Consider the following 11697-nt stretch of genomic DNA (forward strand, 5'->3'; position numbering starts at 1 on the left):
GATTCCTTCATCTAACAACTGAAGGATATGCATTCATTTCAGACACATTTACAAAAATTGGTCCATAAAACAAATTGCAAGGAACCATTGTAACACAAACTGTGTTTTCTAACCACAGTTCAATAAAGATAGAAACTAGCAACACCCACAAAAAGGACTAAAAGCCACAAGCATTTGGAAATTGAGAACTGACAGAATATCTTCTGAATGACGGCTCCCATTTCTTGAGAACAAAGTTTACTAAATTCCTCCCCTAAAATTTGGTTGCACTGATTTGTGTGTATATCTGTTATAAAGTTACTGTGTGGCAAAAGCTTAATACTGATCTGCCTGTAATTTCTATATGTTTTACTGGTTCTTACTGTAGAAATTCATGTATTTAAAATATAGGAATATTTTTCCAAACACAAATGCAAATTAGGATTTTGAGCTGGGAGTCTTGACATTGTTTTTAGAAAAGAGAGCAAGAAAAGGCAAGCAGCCTTAAATAAAAGAGGCTGCTTTATCTCAGCCAATCACATGCATTTCCTCCTTCACCAACCTCCCCATTATTGTAATTTTCCCCAAGTTGTTCATATACATAGCTCTATTTTCTTTAATGTTCTTTATTCATTGTCTTACCTCCATAGACCTTCTTAAAAAATTAAACTGCAGAGTTAAACTCTACTCAACAGAGGTGATGCCCATCATTAAACACTGTAAAAATGAAATTACTATTTTCTGTAAATATATCCACCTTTGTTCATTTCAATAGTTACTCAGTCACTACAGCCTGCAAGGTCAATTATTTCCATTCACTTACTTCACAAATATTTAATGATATAAACTATGTGTTGGATACATCTAGCCGTAAAAATACAATGGCCAAAAAGATATACACCGTCCCAGCTATCATAGAGCTTACTTTGTAGCCAAGACACCCACAATACCTATTTACTCTTTAATCCCATTTTCTGACATGCAACTCCTGAAAGTCTTAGAATCTCTAAAGTGATGTGAGGACTGGCAGGCCCCAGGTAGCTTCAGGATGGGGCTGGTCACCAGAAAGACCACGGCCTGATGAGATGGGAGAACTTTCAGCCCCACCCCCCAATCTCCAGGGAGGGGAGAGGGGCCGAAGGTAGATCCCCCACGGCCAATGATTTAATCCGTCCTGCCTACCAATGAAGTCTCCACAAAACTACCAAAAGGACAGGGTTCAGGGAGCTCCCAGATAGCTGAATAACATGGAGATTCCTGGAGGGTAACAGGCCAGTGTGGGTGGGGGGCACGACAGCTCTGGCCCCTTTCCCCATACCGCGTTCTATGCGTCTCTTCATCTGTATTCATGGTATCCTTTATAGTAACCAGGAAACATAAGCATTTCCCTGTGTTCTGTGAGCTGCCCTAGCAAATTAATTGCACCGGAGGAGGCGGTCGTGGGAACTCTGGTTTATAGCTGGGGTGGGGGCCTGGGGGCTCAGAAGTACAAGTAAAACCACCTGTGCTTGCTGACTGGCGTCTGAAGTCGGGGCGGTCTTGTGGGACAGAGCGTTCACTTGGTGGGATCTGAGGCTGTCTCCAGGTGGACGTCGTTGGAACTGAGTTGAATCGGGGGACACTTAGCGGATGTCTGCTGCTTCGTGTGTGGGAGACACCCTTTCATGTGTGGGAGACACTCATATGTGGGAGACACCCTTTCATGTGTGGGAGACACCCTTTCCTGTGTGTGGGAGACACCCTTTCATGTGTGGGAGACACCCTTTCATGTGTGGGAGACACCCTTTCATGTGTGGGAGACACCCTTTCATGTGTGGGAGACACCCTTTCATGTGTGTGGGAGACACCCTTTCATGTGTGGGAGACACTCATATGTGGGAGACACCCCTTCCTGTGTGTGGGAGATACCCTTTCCTGTGTGTGGGAGACACCCTTTCATGTGTGACAGACACCCTTTCGTGTGTGTGACAGACACCCTTTCATGTGTGTGGGAGATGCCCTTTCGTGTGTGGGAGATGCTCTTTCGTGTGTGGGAGACGCCCTTTCGTGTGTGGGAGACGCTCTTTCGTGTGTGGGAGACGTCCCTTCGTGTGTGGGAGACGCCCTTTCGTGTGTGGGAGACGCCCTTTCGTGTGTGGGAGACACTCTTTCGTGTGTGGGAGATGTCCTTTCATGTGTGGGAGCCACTCTCACACATTTGGTCTCATAAGTCTTCTGTGTTGATGATTGCTGTTGAATGAGAGGATAGAAAAACCGCTTTGAGTTTTAGTGTTTTTTTTTTCTTCACACAATATTTTATACATGTGTTAAGTAAAAACTCAATGTGACAAATCTGTTCATAAATTTAACTTCTTTTCATGAAAAATTACAATATAGAAAAATGGCACATGCCCAAATCTGTATTTACCAAAAATGAACAAACTGCCTTTGTATAGGAATAACTGATAGCCTTTTGGTTTCATAATATATAATCACACTGAATAAAGCTGGAAGTCTTTACTTGCTCAGCACAAATGGAGAAAAGGGTCTCTTTAAAGAACATACAGCAGGCTTTTGAAATATGATCAAGGCACTTTATAACTAAAAATGAAGCACCCAGAGAAACAGATGACTCATTCTACTCAAAAGTGTATTTTTGTGCCCTTGTGACAGTTGTTATATGGTGATACAATCTTCCCTAGAGAGAACAAGGAGGGTTCCCCCCACCCAAAGAGAAAAATCAATTTGCACGTACTGGTTATTCAACTGTGACCTATTTGTATAGCATAATTCCCAAGATATTCAATGCACAAATGGGCCCACTTGTTGGATTTGCTGGTTGGAGCCAGTCTTTTAAAAGTTGAAGAAGGAAATCCTCTTGGGGTGTGTGTAAGAGGAAGGGAGACAGAATCTAATCCTTCATGGCACACTGGCTGCCTGCCAACCACTGCAGAGGAATTCAGAAGCACAGAGCCTGGAACGCAGCCCATCGGGAGGCTGTCTGATGACAGAGAGAGCATCCCATCGAGCTGCTGCGGCCCCTTCATCCATCGCTCCCACGAAGCGGGGGTGGCAAGTACCAATTTCCATTTTGACTTCAAGACACCCTGATTTAAACACTAGGAAAGAGGGAGAGAGAGGCAAAATGGCTTGTCTTTGCCACAGCAATGTAAGCAAATGATTTATCTTAATTATTTTTAGATTGCAATATGTTGCCTCATATGTCAAATGTACATTAAAGAGCAATTAGCTTAAATGTCAGCATTAAACGATTCACTACTTAGCATTTCAAAAACAGGAGCAAAAATAATGAAAGCAAGTGTCAGTGCACACCGATCTGAAAAGTTTCCATAACTGTAGGCTCTTTTTTTCTGCTTTGAATTTGGAATAAGGCTATCTCACATCCCATTTAGGATGTAGTAACTATTAATACAAAACATGTACACCCACCCAGCCGCCCACAGACACACACACACAGTCACAGTTATAGTCACAGTCATCAATGAACTAAGGTCCACAGGCCATATCTTGCTTACCACCTGTTTTACTGTATAAAGTTTTATTGGAACATAGCCATGTCCATTCATTTACACATTGCAAGTGCTTTTAGGCTATCATGGCAGAGTTGAATAGTTGCAACAGAGACCATATGGCCTGCACAGCTTAAAATATTTGCCATCTGGCCCTTCACAGAAAAGGTGGCTTATAAAGTGTGTCTCTTCCACGAGGTGAATCCTTCACAGCATGCCCAAGTGCTGCCCAAAGAGAGAATTCTGAAATCCGTAAAGCCCATTGCTGGAGTATTCAGCAGAATAACACTCAACAATCAAACTACCCAAGACCAGGGGAATAAACATCAGAAGGTTAGAGGAAACAGTGCCAAGCCCTACCACAGAAGCAGAAATAGTTCCTGTTTCTATGCGACATGTCAGAAAACACTACAAATCCGAGGCATGGGGTAGATTACTCTCAGAAGGGTGTTGCCCCAGTAAGGGGAGGATTTCTTTTTTTAATTCACTAAATAGAATTTAAAAAAAGACTAGGCATTGCAGAAGAAAATATTCAAGAACTTGAAGACAGAGAAGCACAAACTCCTGAAAATAAAACTCAAAATACTAATACTAATAATAAGTAAGTGAAAAAGCATGAAAGGACTGTGGGACAATATCAAAAGGCCTGATATATGTTTCCTTGAGTCCTTAAAGGAGAGGAGAGAGAAGGGGAAACAAAACAAAAAAAAAAAAGGAGAACTAATGGCCAGAATATTTCCAAATTTGATTGAGTTGTAAGCAGATTTGAGAAGCTCAACAAACACCAAGTTTAAGAAACATGGAGAAAACTATACCAAAGTCATCTGTTTTCATCATTTCTGTTTGACATTATCCTGCAGGTTCTAGCCAGTGCAATAATGCAAAAAAAAAAAAAAAAAATTTTTTTTCAATTCCAGACAGGAAAGAAAGAAGTAAAACTGTCTTTATGCACAGATGACAAAACTGTCTACATGGAAATTCAATGGAATCTACAAAAAAAACTACTGGAACTAATAAATGATGATAGTAAGGTTGCATGATACAAGATTAATATACGATAATTGACTGTATTTCTATATATTCATGATGAATAATTAGAAACCAAACTTTAACAAACAATACTACTAACAGTAGCCTCAAAAATATGAAATACTTTGGGATAAATACCTGTGTACTGCAAACTACAAAATACTACTGAAGAAATTAAAGAAATAAAAGGAGTGACGTGCTGTTTTATGGGTCAAAGGACTCAATACTATTACAATTTGAATTCTCCCCAAATAAAACTATAGATTCAACATCTGAGGAAAAATCCCAGTAGAGTCTTTTGCAGAAATTTACAAGATGATGCAAAAGTTTATACAAAAATTCAAAGGACCTAGAGTAATCAAAACAACTTTGAAAATGAAGAGCAAACTTGGAAGACTTACACCACCTATTTTCAAAACTTCTTAGATGTTACATTACCAAGGCCATGTGCTATTGGCATCAAAATAGACAAATAGATCAATGAGAAGAATAAGATGCAAAAATAGACCCGTATATAGACAACTAAGTTTTGAGAAAGGTGCAAAGGCAACTGAGTAGAGAAACAGTGGTCTTTTCAAATAAATGAGGCTGGAACAACTGGGATATTTATATTCATCAAAATAAACTTAAATCAATATATTGCACCATATAAAAAAGTTAGGTCAAAATGGATCGTAGACCTAAGCATAAAACCTGAAACTGTAAAACTTCTGTAAAAATACTAGGAGAAAACCTTTGTGACCTTAGACTAAGCAAAAATTGCTTAGACACAACACTCACAATGAAAACTACACGTTGATTAATGTGACCACATCAAAATTTAAAACTTTTACTCCCTGAATGATACCAGTAAGAAAATAAAAAGACAAGCTATAAGCTAGAAGAGAATACTTGTAAAGTATATAACTGATAAAGGACTTGCATCCAGAATGTACAAAGAATTCTCAAAAAACGATAAGAAAGCAAACAGTAACAAATTGGGCAAAAAGTTTCAACAGACATTTCACCAAAGAAGTTGCACAAATGACAAATAAGCACATGCATAAAAACTTAACATTATTAGGCCGGGCACGGTGGCTCATGCCTGTAATCCCAGCACTTTGGGAGGCCGAGGTGGGCAGATCACGAGGTCAGTAGATCGAGACCATCCTGGCTAACACAGTGAAACCCCATTTCTACTAAAAATACAAAAAATTAGCTGGGCGTGGTGGTGGGCGCCTGTAGTCCCAGCTGCTCGGGAGGCTGAGGCAGGAGAATGGCGTGAACCCGGGAGGCAGAGGTTGCAGTGAGCCGAGACCGTGCCACTACACTCCAGCCTGGGCTACAGAGCGAGATTCCATCTCAAAAAAAAACTTAACATTATTAGTAATCAGCAAAGTACAATTAAACACAGTGAGACACTGCTATACACTCACTTAAACCGATAAAATTTAAAACACTGACCATACTAAATGATGGTGAACATGCAGAAAAACTAAAACTCATACATGACTGCTGGAAATGCAAAATGGTACAACTCCTTTGGAAAACATTTTTACGGTTTCTTAAAAAGTTAAACATATGTATGCTATATGATCCAGCCATGCCTCTCCTAGATATTTACCCAAGAGAAAAAAAGCATATGTTCTTACAAAGACTTGTACATGTTCATAGCACCTTTATTTTTATTTAATTTTTTTTATTTTTTAAGAGTCAAGGTTGTGCTCTGTTGCCCAGGCTGGAGTGCAGTGGTGCAATCAAAGTTCACTACAGCCTTGAACTCTTAGGCTTCAGTGATCCTTCTGCCTCAGCCCCCCAAATAGCTAGGACTACAGGCACATACCACCATGCCCAGCTAATGTTTAATACCCCAAAAAGTGGAATCAATGGATTAAGTGGATCAATGGATTAAGAGTCAGGGTGGGGAAGAGAGGGACTACAAAGAGACAAAACATTTTACATGGGAATGGATATGGTCACGAGTGTTTTGAGTCTATATGTGTATATATACACACATGTATATGTATATCATCACGTATCAAATAGTACACTTTAAATATGTACAATTTAGTATGTGTACTTATAGAAGGTATACCTCAATAAAGCTGCCCTAAAAAAATAATATATGAAGAGCTACATCACAAAAATGAATTTTACATGGAGCTGGGACAATTGTAATTTTTTTTTTTTTTTTTTAGATAGAGTCTCACTCTGTCACCCAGACTGGAGTGCAGTGGCCCAATCTCAGCCTCCCGGGTTCAAGTGATTCTCCTGCTTCAACTTCCCAAGTAGCTGGAATTACAGGTGTGCATCACCACACCCGGCTAATTTTTGTGTTTTTAGTAGAGACGGGGTTTCACCATGTTAGCCAGGTTGGTCTCAAACTCCTTACCTCAAGTGATCTGCCCACTTTGGCCTCCCAAAGTGCTGGGATTACAGGCGTGAGCCACTGTGCCCGGTCAAATTAATATTTATTGAGCTGCTTGTTTTCCAGGCAGTTTTACATACCTTACCACAATTAATCATCATAACATATCATATGAGATAGATATTATTGTCTTCATCTGATAGAGAAGAAAACAAGAGGTTCAGAGTGTTTTAGTAACTTCCTTAGTGTCACACAGCTGTGTAGTAGCAGTTTGATTTTGAACTCAAAAGTCCAAGCATACTCTCTCAATACACTTTGCCTCACCAACAACCTCCCTTTAATAAAAACTTTTTTTTTCTTTTTTTTTTTTTCTGTAGAGATGGGAGTCTCGCTGTGTTACCCAGGCTGACCTTGAACTCCTGGCCTCAAATGATCCACCCACCTCAGCTCCCAAAGTGCTGGTATTAGAGGCATGAGCCACTGTGATGGCCAAAAACTATTAATAAATATATTAACTTACTACACATCCTAAAAGGTACTGGACTCTCAACTGATAGAAGACAAGCTTAAATTCCAACACTTATAATTCAAACCTACCTCTTAGAAATATTTATTATAAAGGTCTACATATAGCAAAATGTTAGAAATTTGCTAATAATTACAGCTATTTAGAAAAGAGCTTTCTTATGAGGCAGTAAGTTTGTTTTCTTCCCCTATAAGATAGTAAGTATTAAAACACAACTTGATATCTGTATGCAAAAGAATGAAGTTGGACTCTCACTTCATGTCATTTATAAAAATTACCTCAAAATGTACAAAACTGAAATGTAAGAGCTAAAACTATAAAACGCTTACCCTAAGGGTAAATCTTTATGACCTTAGATTTAGTAATGGATTCTTAGATATGACACCAACTTAAGCCTACTTTATAGAAATATGTATCACAATTTAAAGTTCCTACTTGTAGGCTGGCTCAGTGGCTCACGCCTGTAATCCCAGCACTTTGGGAGGCCGAGACGGACGGATCACGAGGTCAGGAGATCGAGACCATCCTGGCTAACATGGTGAAACCCCGTCTCTACTAAAAATACAAAAAAACTAGCCGGGCGTGGTGGCGGCGCCTGTAGTCCCAGCTACCCGGGAGGCTGAGGCAGGAGAATGGCGTGAACCCGGGAGGCGGAGCTTGCAGTGAGCCGAGATCCCGCCACTGCACTCCAGCCTGGGCGACAGAGCGAGACTCCGTCTCAAAAAACAAAATTAAATAAAGTTCCTACTTGTAGCAAGATAATAGAATGAAATTTGCCAATATTTACATCTATTTAGAAACAGAATGGCTGTCTCATGAGGCTATACGTGAGTATATGTTTCCCATAGGAACTGGTAAACAAATCCGAATTTTACACTATATTCCATAACGTTTGGTTTGCTGGAGGCTTCGATCTAGAGGATTGATACCACCTCTTTCTACTCCTCCTTTCTCCCTTCCAGTCTGCCGCATCAGTTGTAGGAAAACAAACTACTGAAATTTTCAGCCAAGTGAGTAGTTGCTTCCAAACTGTCGTAAGTCTGCAAAACCACCCTATGTGTTGGCACACTATTTTAAAGAAATGAAATTTTCTAAGAATTTAATTAGCCTTGCCATATTGTCTAGCCTTATGGATCTCCAAACATGTCATTAGCTGAGGAGTCTACAAAGAAACGAAAAGTGTTTTGTTTCTCTGTTTCACAAAGAAAAAGAAAACGGAAAATGAAAACAAAAGCTTTAGTTTCCACTCTCTACAGTTTCTTATGTAAGTATATACAAAATCAAAGACAGTTTCTTTGGCATTCAATTCTATTATTAGAATCTCTGTCCAGGTATCAACACTATTTTACACACATTATCACAACCATCTGGAATCCAAGCGTTCTGAGGTCTGACAGAACCTGGACAGAGGTCCGAACGCTAGAAAACATGGTACAAGGACGTCTCAGCAAGTCACAGGTTAAATAAATCCAAGATGTCTAACAGGATCATAAACTTCTTTAAGTTATGGCTTATTCTAAAGTGTTGTCTCTTAATCCTGACAATCTTACTGGACATAGCTATTAGTGGCTTAATCGTGTTGAGGTCTACTGCTATAACCTCAATGTCACTTAAAATACCACATTAATCATAACAAATACTGGATGCATTTATGTTCAACAAACATGAGTGCACAAACAAGCTAGCATGTTTCATGGTACACACAGATAGAAACAGAGCTAGAGTTACATAGGTATAGTCCTGGAAATACAGATGGATTCTGATGTAAATATGAATACAGCGACCAGTACAGATGCGAATTTTACAGACTCTACAGATAAAGGTCAGGATTTACATATGTTTCTTAGCTTGGAAGGAAATGTAAAGATCTCAAAGTTAACTTCTCATCAAATGTAAGAATTCCCTTTCTTTTTTTTTTTTTGAGACGGAGTCTTGCTCTGTGGCCCAGGCTGGAGTGAGTGGCGCCATCGCGGCTCACTGCAAGCTCCGCCTCCCGGGTTCATGCCATTCTGCTGCCTCAGCCTCCGGAGTAGCTGGGACTACAAAGAATTCCCTTTCTTTTCAGTGTTCCTAACTTTGGCGTGAACACTTCCAGTGTTAGAGCTTGTGTTTTTTGTTTGGTTGGTTTTGATTTTGGTTTTGAGACAGTATCTCACTCTGTCTTCCAGGCTGGAATGCAGTGGGTGATACCAGCTCACTGAAACCTCTGACTCCTGAGCTCAAGTGATCCTCCCACCTCAGCCTTTCTAGTAGCTCAAAGCACAGGTGTGCACCACCATGACAGGCTAAGTTTTGTATTTTTTGTAGAGATGGGGTCTCACCATGTTGGTCAGGCTGGTCTCCTGCTCCTTGGCTCAAGTTATCCTGGCTGCATCGACCTCCTAAAGTGCTGGGATTGGAGGTGTGAGCCACTGCGCCCAGTGAAAGTGTGTACTATTTCAAAACCACTTGTTCCTTTTTAGGACAATTAAACTTTATAGAAAGTTAATCATTATAGTTAGGTTGAAATCTGCTTCACATTTTTACCCATTGGCCTTAGATCAATCAACTGAAGCTAAAATGTCTGTTCTTTTATGGGTGAAGGAAGGAAGAGGCAGTCTAGTGGAAAGAAAAGTATTAAAAAAAGAGCATGTCGTGCTGTAAAATAACCGTGGGTAAACTAACTATTAATAGGTAGTGAACTAATTTGAGAAGGTGCTTCCACAGAATAATGACAAGAAGGGTATGTTTCATTAAGCTGGATGTGCCACTTTCCGGGCTCAGGATCTCATGTACAAAATACAATGACAAACCAGGCATGATGGCATGAACTGTGGTTCTAGCTCCTCAAGAGAAGACAGGTGGGAGGATACCTTGAGGCCAGGAGTTCAAGGTTACAGTGAGCTATGATTGTACCATTACAATCCAGCCTGGGTGACAAAGCGAGACCCTCACTCTCAAAAACATAAAAAATAAAATGATTTAACTTGTCAAGGGCTATAAGCTCACATGGTTTCAAGAGGCAGAGAGGAAAATCAATGAACAAAAGATAAGAGAAAGTACTGGGGACTATCAAACAGAGGAGCTCCTGCACCCCTAAAGACATTCCCAGGCAACTTAAAAGTCATCCCACTGAGAGCCCGAACACACACAGCTACACAATCTGGCTCTCAAGTTGCCAGTTTTGTCCCTTGGATTAGACAAGTTTTCAACCTGCCAGGCTTCTTCTACCTGTAACATCTACAAGTTTATGGCTAACTGACCCCTTACCATATTGGTCTTCTCTGAGCATCCTGCTGTTTGCAGTTTACCTGCACTTCAGTTTGCATTCTGAAATGTCATGAAATTTGTACATTATCCCTCATTTTGCCTTTATGCACTTCGCCATCCTAGCTCTCTTCTTATGGTGTGTTGTTCCCATCCTGTAGCAATTTCATTCTCATGATATAAAAAACAGAATCTGTTTTTTACAGAAATATCTGCTGATTCTAACAAGGATTCTCAAGTGGACTCCACTTAATTCAAAGGTAAAGGCTAAAATGGTGACATTCTGGGCATGCCTCATGACAGGAAAGCAGGGCGAATATTTGGGGGCAGAGGTATGGCTTTCAGTGTCCTGTAGGTCCCATCATGAATGTGGCATTCCAGGTTTTTTGTTGTTTTACTGGTTATCACTGATATCCAGTGATCACTGATGTGGATGGAGACAGGGAAGTGCTGGGTAGAAGAGGGCAGTTCTCTGGCAAAGGCCCCACCCTCGAGCCTGAAGACCCACAGCCCTAAACGGAGATAGGCATTACTCTTTTCGCGCCCAACAGGTTGTCTTTTGGCCCACCACGCCCCTGTACTCAAATAAACCCCAAACCCCAAGCTTCAGAAGCAGACGAGAAGAGACAAGTAGATGAACAGTGCAGCAGAGAAAAAGAGAAGAGAAGGAATGTCTGAACGACAAGAGGAGTTTGGCTGGGGGGCAGTCAGAGAGGAATTTGGCTGCTGGACAGCCAAACTCCAGGGGAAGATGACCTTCCCACTCCATCCCCCTTTCAGCTCCCCATCCATCCCACTCAGTAAAACCCCCACATTCATCCTTCAAATTCATGTGTGACCTGATTCTTCTGGGATGCTGGACAAGAGCTTGGGATATAGAAAGCTGTCACACAGGCCCTCTGCCCTTGCAGAAAGGCCGAGGGGGCACTGAGCTGGTTAACACTTAAGCCATCTGCAGAAGACAGAGCTAAAAGAGCATTGTAATCCTAGGGTCTGGGGTCACATGCACACACCCCTAGAGACTACCACAGGGCTGGAGCCCAAAGTGCTCACCCTGGCTC

The 11697-nt window shown here is 40.9% G+C and overlaps 1 long non-coding RNA gene across 1 annotated transcript in view; it reads right to left on the reverse strand.

The window, feature by feature from the left end:
* The window catches only part of LOC105466546 (uncharacterized), a 123503-nt gene extending 113698 nt beyond the window's left edge, over positions 1–9805 (reverse strand). Inside the window, exon 1 of the long non-coding RNA XR_011620723.1 lies at positions 9712–9805. This is a non-coding gene — a long non-coding RNA (uncharacterized lncRNA). The remainder of the gene's footprint in view (positions 1–9711) is intronic.
* Between the last annotated feature and the right edge of the window lie 1892 nt (positions 9806–11697).

This window comes from Macaca nemestrina, chromosome 3 (assembly GCF_043159975.1).
Source record: "Macaca nemestrina isolate mMacNem1 chromosome 3, mMacNem.hap1, whole genome shotgun sequence".
NCBI lineage: Eukaryota > Metazoa > Chordata > Mammalia > Primates > Cercopithecidae > Macaca > Macaca nemestrina.